The 7,958-nt window shown below is 42.7% G+C and overlaps 1 protein-coding gene across 7 annotated transcripts in view; it reads left to right on the forward strand.

Moving 5' to 3' along the window:
- Nucleotides 1-7,958, forward strand: part of FAM110B (family with sequence similarity 110 member B) — a 148,949-nt gene that overhangs the window by 104,833 nt on the left and 36,158 nt on the right. The window contains exon 4 of one of the 7 annotated variants that reach the window (XR_014144177.1): nt 558-3,478. The exons of the other annotated variants lie outside the window; for them this stretch is intronic. The gene's annotated coding sequence lies outside the window, so the exon portion shown is untranslated. Of the gene's footprint in view, nt 1-557; nt 3,479-7,958 lie in introns of those variants that run through there. 7 annotated transcript variants of the gene reach the window in all.

Raw genomic sequence — 7,958 nt, forward strand, 5'->3', positions numbered from 1 at the left:
CACCTTTTCATCAAATGATAATTTCATTTTAACCCAAAAATAACCATGACAGATGAATATTTAGTCAGAATAAACCACAGTATTTTATTAATTAGAGCTGTGTTGATTTCTAATCTAGATAATCTGACTTCCTCCAAAATCTAAGGTTTTTCCTGTTTCAAGAATTAATTTCGTGGTGGTACTCTATGACATTGTAATTTAATCACGGTGGATTTAAGACACCAGCCAATAGGAGCGCCAGGGTCTAAGTGGCAGATGGCATCTAATGGCTCACCATCGTTCGTCACTCTTGGCACCCATTTCCTTGAAGCTACAGGTCTGTGACCTCTGGCCGTGGGGCAGTAGAAACTGTCAGTTGGGAGTCCCAGGGCACAGGCTTTAAGCCCAGAAGGAGACACTGAAGCCCTGGCTGGAGCTATACCTGTCGCCAACTTGTATTTATTCTATTTAAATGATGCTCAGGTCCTACATCTAAAACTTGAAAGGAAAGGAAATCTTCAGTATTCATGCTGCTTTTAGTTATTTTCTGGACCATCACTTCTTACTTTTCCTTTCAGTTCAACGAAGCTAACTTATTCACCGACACTTTCCAAGAATGTGTTTACATAAGAGCAGAGCCAGGATGTTAAGAGACCCAGATTGCAAAAACTTGGCCACTCTTCAGTGGCATTCAGAGTGAGTCACCCTGCCTCAGTTACGGAAGGAAGAGCACTGATTGACAGAACTTGGAGAAGACACGGAGCAACAAATGCCTAGCCCCCAAATCACTTTACTTCTGTTCCAGAGCCCCAAATTGGGAAATTATCTATTCACAGTGTACCAATTTCTTATTGTGTAATTTGATATTCATGCTAGAGGCTTACCGTTGTTTATAGAATTTGATCTCCAGTAAAAGACATCATTCTCATGTCTGACTCTCGGTTCAGATTATATCTAAGTCAGCTGTTTTAAGAATATTTTTTTAAATGTAGCAAGCTACTTTAAACCAGGATCCATGGGTTCTAATTATGGAAAGGAATTTTTTGGGGCAAGTATCAGTATAAAGCTAATTACATTTGTTGCATAAACGAGTTGATTTCTGCCAAGGTCATCACAATACATTTCACTTGCAGCCCCTGAGTGGGGTTGACATCTTATTAGCTGCCCACAGCCCACTGTCTACAACTCCTCATGCCTTAGCCAGGCCATTACCCAGGGTGAACATTGGTCACTCAGGCTAGAAACCTCAAAACCATTAAAGAGAGGTTCAAGAAACCTCTCGTCACTACACGATTACATGATCAGACTTGTGCTTTAGAAAAGTCGTCATCATCTTTCTATGTGTGGTACTATATAGTGCAGTGCTTATTACAAAAAGACCTATTGAATGAAGCAACTCTTCAAAGCAATAAAAGGGGTCTAAATATGTAAGTGTCTTAAACCTTAATTTTAAAAATTTCTTATTTTGCTGAAGGCAAGTTTCAATTCTCAAAATTAACTAAACTGGACACAGAGAGAGGTTTATACAGCTGACCCAGTTAATGCAATATGTAGAGTAGGACATGTATTTCTGTAAGCAAATACCCGTGACCCGTATCAGTCTTGATCACAAACCGCACAGGTGCAGTACTCCTGTGTTCCCATCATTTTCACTACTTTGACTCCTTCCAGGAGACCTAAAGGTACAAAAGTGAGTCATAATAGTTTTATTTTTCCAGCACATTCTGTCTCCTTACTTGGCACTTACCAGCCTTCCCCTGAAGCTCCCCCAGCACTCTGTTCATAATTCTAGTAGACTGTGTATCACCCTCCAATGGTTGCACTGGGCAGCTAAACCATGCTTTGTTGGAGCTAGAACCATGTCATTCTGTGACTTGCTGCTCCTCACCCCGCGCCAGGCTTCTTCCTCAGCCGGCTCAGTACGGATTTGCAAACTGAACGGATAAAAGATGAAGACGGAGCTGTTTTGACTCTACAGCCAGCTCCTTACCCTTTGCTTCCCTGCAGACTTCGATTTCATGCTTTGATTTTTCCCAAGACTAGTCTCTCGAGGTTTACCTGTCAACTTAAGAAACACAACCGATTGGCTAAGATGTTTCTTGGAAGTGTAATACAGAATCACATGGTGTAGATTGGGACACTATAGTCCCGCCTGGGTTCTTCACTAAGAATGACCGCGGGGCGCCTGGGTGGCTCAGTCGTTAAGCGTCTGCCTTCGGCTCCGGTCATGATCCCAGGGTCCTGGGATCGAGCCCCGCATCGGGCTCCCTGCTCCGCGGGAAGCCTGCTTCTCCCTCTCCCACTCCCCGTGCTTGTGTTCCTGCTCTCGCTGTCTCTCTCTCTGTCAAATAAATAAATCTTTAAAAAAAAAAAGAATGACCGCAAAACTGTCACAATCTCACGAGCATGCGGTGGATGTTGAGGAAGTCTAATAAGGAAGATTGCAGAACACGGGAGAGCAGCCTGGGTCCTCAGAGTAGAAAAATCATCTGTTGAAACTACAAATAAAAAGGAAATGTAAACATATCTTTTTATATACGGACCATTTTCTTCCTCATTCTCTTTGCACCTGCGAGGGGGCAGACCACAGGGCAGAGTGAGACTAGATTAAAAGACTGTAGACTTTTTTATAATGTAAAATTGATTCTAATTGTTAAAAGTCAACCTGTAGTAACTTGCTTGCAGCTTTCTATGCTGTAATGTGGTATTTAATTACTTTTGGAATAATTACTCCCCACAGTTTTTCTACTGATATTCTTTATTTTTATGTTATCATTACATATTTTTGAAAATTTGTATTTGATTGCCTTTTTCACTGTTCATATAAATATTTGAAATTATGTTTTTGTATGCCATCAGAATAAAAGCACATTGTATGAAGTTATATTCCAAAAAGTTTCTCAGATGACATGGCCCGGTGAGTTCTTAAAGGATAGAAGGACACTTTATTAATGGAGAAAACCAAAGTCTGTCTTCTGCTGGGAATACAGGTTGCATTTTAACTGAGTACCTGTCAGCGAGACACTTCACATTATTGACATTTATTAGGTAGTGGATTTCTACACTAGCGGTTCTTTACAGAAAAAGAAGTCTCTTCTTGCCTTTCCTGACAGAGGAGAGCTTCCTCAGATGGGTGACCATCAACTCTGCAGCCCGAGAACTGTGACCAGCTGTGGAACTACTTGCTCTGGGACATGTTGTCTTTTGTATGGGGGACAGCATGGTTGCAAAGACTTTGCCATTCTCCTAAAATTGCTTTGGGCTCCATGTTGCCTGAGGTTGAAGAATAAGTTCTGGAGCTGGAAACACCTGGTTTCATGAAAGCTCTGCCACCTGATAGGGGGGTGATCTTGGCAAGGTAGTTAACTTCTAGAAGCCTCGGTTTCTTCGGGTTGTATGCCTGAAGTGAGAACTTGGATATAAAGTACTTAGGATACAGTGTTATTTTGTCATTATTTTGATGGTCCAATTTTCATTGCATTAAAAAGGATGGTTGAAATAGTTTTCAAAATGTTTCATTTTTCCAATTTTCAGATGTCATTTCAACTCTGAATGTGTATGCGGAGGTGGGGAATTTGGTTGTTGCCCCCACATAAACAACTAGGAAATAGTTATCGGCCGTGGAGTTTAGAACAAAAATGTGTTATATTAAGCCCAATCATTTCTCTTTCCTTTATGTGATTCCAGTCTCCATGAATTTCAGTCACACAGTTTAGTTAATAAAACCAGTTGCCCAACACCATGGTTCCAATTTCAGTTACCGTAGTATACCAACTGTCATTGCATTAAGTGGAATCATCATAGCTAGTTCTTCAGTCCACAAATCACTACATAAGTAGCAGGTGCTCATCATGATGAATGGGCCGTCATCTCACTTTTTTCAAAATCCGTCAGGAATGGGTCACTGCCCTTCTCATCATGTCCAGTTCACCCAGAGATGGATGTGGAGTTGCATTGCCCCCTTGCCTCCCAATAATAACTCACGACATTTTATAAAAATGGATACTTAAAAAGGGAATTGGCCAAACAAGATGGAAGTGCCACAGAGCATTGAGATTGGAATCGAAGGTAAACCGAAGAAATGGCTCACTAGGGAATGTTGACCCTGTGTCATTCGAGAGACTTGGTAAGATACGCGGTAGGAGCTGAGTGAAGGATGTTTATCACATCGGTGAGGAAAGCGGTTGTGCCCAAAAAGATAAGGATGTTCCAGAGGAAGTGAGGCCATCAAAGACTTCATGTTAAAGGGGTTTTCTCAGGGACACTCATGGCATTGAGAGCATAAAGGATTAAATGTTGGAAGAGGAGTGTGACAGTTCACCAAGACATAGAAAAGAGGCTTGCCTCGTTCCTGTAGGGTGAGGTGGAGAAGGCATCATTTGAACTACTCTTGCTGAGTTCTCACAAGAAATTAAAGATTCTCGATGTGTTTATGTTGTCGATTATAGTGTTTTAAATTATAGTGTTCTTTTCACTACACATTTATAGCCGACAATATGAGAGTTTTAAGGTTTTGACAAGAAATTTTAAAGGCCACAGAACCTTCATAATTTTTGCCATGGATTAGTAAGCACCTATTGCACGGTTTCAGCTTATATGGTTCTTTTCCTAGGCATAACGTTGCAAAGCGAGGTCCATCCGTAGTGAAAAATAGTCAAAACAAATCCTGTTGCCATTTGAATTTTCTATTACTGAAAAATTAGTTCACACATCCTCTTTAATATTGTCATTATTTTCCTTTTAAAGGGAAAATGCTTCCTTCTCCTTTCATTTATAGCCTTTTAAAAGCAGTTTATCTAGTAACAGATGCCTTATTGATCATAGAACTTTTCTGACTTTCAAAATTTTGCTATTTTTAATTTTCAAAAAGTCCAGAAATTAAATAATTTAATAATTTAAATTAAAATTTAAAGACTCTTACTTTGTGGTGCTTTTGGTGAAATATTTTTGCCCTGTGAAAGGTAATTATTTCTTTGTTTTCATCATAAAAGAAGGCCCTGCTGGTATGTTTCATAGGCAAACAGCCTGATCACTGCATTATACATAGCAAGTTTTAGTGACGGTTCTTTAGTGATTACTAGATTTACTATTCATATCTGCAGTCTCTTGAGGGGTGAAAAATGTAATCTTGTTTGCTAGCTTAAGTCAACAAGCTGAGGGGATTCATTGTGTATCTTGTCATATGCATGCAGACTGTTTTGATTTTAAGATCTCTAAAATAATTAAAACAGTCTTATATCATTCAACCTTGTAATAATTACCTATAATTTAAAACCTCCAAATTGGTTGGTTTTGAAAGATGTTAGTATAATGAATAACAATAAGGGCCCCTGGGTTATCTTTAATGTCTTGTGCTCTGGTGTGTGTAAGAGAAAGGAACCTTGATTACAATTTTGGGAGAGTGTCCCCAGCGCCACCAGCATGTCCGTGTCACCCTGCCGGTCCCAGCGGGGCCTCACTCTGACAGCGTGCTTGGTCACATACAGTAATGAAAAGCCTTGTACAGGGAATGTTTGTGCTTTCAGAGATCGGTTTAATCATGTTCAGGGAGTGAAGCTGATTTAAACAGAGCTCAAAGTAATTTTGATAGTGGAAAGATTGACTTTCTGCACTGCTTTTCCCATTCTTACTAAAGTAACCTCCTTAGCAGCCATGCAGCAAGGAAACCAATTGCTTTTGTTCTTTTTGGGATCCGTCCCCATTATATACAGGAATCAGCATATAACAGCGTGTAACTTATTCTATTCATCAGCTCTATAAAGAGGGGAAAAAATAATATATTTGCTTTGCCTTGTTGTTTTTGTTTTGACTCCAAGACATTGTTTTCTGAACCTGAGGTGGAGAGTCCCATGAGGAATGATGAGGAAGTGACAGACATAGTAAAGAAAGGGGGGGGTGGTCAGAAATGGTGATTATGAAGATCCTTCGCTAGTTCTCAGAGTCTAGTTGTTTTTTTTTTGTTTGTTTGTTTTTTACTTCCATCCAGAAATAGGGCAATTTCAGGAATAGGAAAATGAGGAGCACACAGACCTGAGCCAGCACGGATGCAGGGGAGAACTTCAGAGTCACTGTAGGCCCACAGAAGGCTGCCCTGAGCCCCTCCTGCAGGACAGGCCTTCACTTCAGACTTGGTCTAAAACGTTACGGGAAGCCTCTCCTTTGGCTTGAATCCCATGGAAAGCTTTCTAGCACATTTAGGAAAACGGGTGACTTGGAATTTGGTGCTGTTTCTTTTTGGCCTCCTGGCCAGCAGTGTCCCCTGCTCAGGGGCACCGGGTGTCACAGCCTGGGCCTCCTGCCTGCAGCCTGCCCCTGCTGATGGCCCGGAGGACAGCCCGCTGCACCACAGCCCTGCAGGCTCCAGCGCTCCCCTTCCTCCCCCTCCTCCAGCAGCAGCGAATTCCCACCCTCCCTGGTTTGGCTTCTGGTGGCTTACGCCCTAGCTGGGACCATTCCTTCTAGGTGTCCCTCCCCTCTCCCACTCTGTCACTCTGTGAACCCCAGAGAGCGTTAAAGAAGTCTTTCCCGCCTTTCTCAAGAGCTTCATTACTTCGTCTTCATTACTCCTTCTTCCAGAAGGAATTTATTCTTGACCACCATAATACCTCCTGTTTTGGGGCTGCCTGTTAGGCACCAAGGCACTTGACATACGTGATGTTGATCCACCCAACGGCCGTCTTCAGCCCTGTTACAGACTCTAACAGATGAAGGAACAACTTCCTTGCTCAGGAGGTTGCCAGTAAATAGTGGAACTTGGATTCGAACACTTGTCCTCTTGTATAGCATGTCACACGTTGTGTGGTTATCATGCATCTGCTTCGTGTTTAGCTTCCCCACTGGACTACGAAGTCTTCTGTCTTACCTGCTTATCCCCTCCACCTCTACCCTAAACAGCCAGCACCGTGCTTGGCCCGTGGCCCTTGTTCCATAAATAAAGTGTATTGGAGGACCAGATGAGAGACTCAATGAAAGTTTGAACCAACTCCCAAGGAAGCTACAGAGTAAGAATAAAGCCTAAAATCCAATTGTAGAGGCACCTGGGTGGCTCAGTGGTTAAGCGTCTGCCTTCGGCTCAGGTCAGGATCCCAGGGTCCTGGGATTGAGCCCTGAGTTGGACTCCTTGCTCAGCGGGGACCCTGCTTCTCCCTCTCCCTCTGCCGCTCTCTCGCACTCCCTCTATCTCTCTCTCTCTCAAATAAATAAAATCTTTTTTAAAAATTAAAAAAAATAAAATCCAATTTTATAAAATTAACATAATATTTGCAGGAATATTTTTCTGCTGTACCTGTTTGGCCATGGTGAGAGTCTATGTAAATAGCACTGTTAAAGACTCTAGGGCTGTATTTCCTCACTGGCCTCGAACAAAGGCACAGTAGCTATTTCTACCAAGGGTACTGAAAAGTGACCATTGCATTTTCCACAGTACTAATCCGGCGTGGACCCCTTTTCGGGTTACTGGCCAGGGGGCATGTGAAGGCAGTTTAGGGAGGCGGGCTGGTCTAGAGTTCCTTAGACTCCAGCCCCGAATGTGTGCTTGCTTCATTGCCATAGTGGAAGGACAGACAGCGAAACGAGGCGGACGATCCCGGACAGTGGTGAGGTGCCCAGGACGCTGATGGAGAATCCAGAGGGCCGGTGGGTATGCCACTGCCGTCAGAAAAGCAGAAGGTTGTGGAATTGCCACAGTGGCCATTTGAGCCGCTGCAGTCCCACCAGCTGTGACTGGTGACCCTTCAACTAAACAACGCCCTAATGCCCTCGAGTCATTAATCGGCCCTTCTTTGCAACGAATTTATTATGGAAGTGAGTCAGGCCTGGAGAGAACAGTCTAGGGACTTACTCAGTTTACTTATTCAAAGGCTGTAGGGACAGGCTGGGACACAGGGCCAAATAGAAAATTTGGAACGTTGTGCCGTCCCTGTTTATTCCGATGATTTTTCTCTTCCATTGCTGTCAACTACATCACACCAGGGACAGAA

The sequence above is a fragment of the Leptonychotes weddellii genome, chromosome 4 (assembly GCF_054177405.1).
Source record: "Leptonychotes weddellii isolate Sample4059 chromosome 4, ASM5417740v2, whole genome shotgun sequence".
Lineage (NCBI taxonomy): Eukaryota > Metazoa > Chordata > Mammalia > Carnivora > Phocidae > Leptonychotes > Leptonychotes weddellii.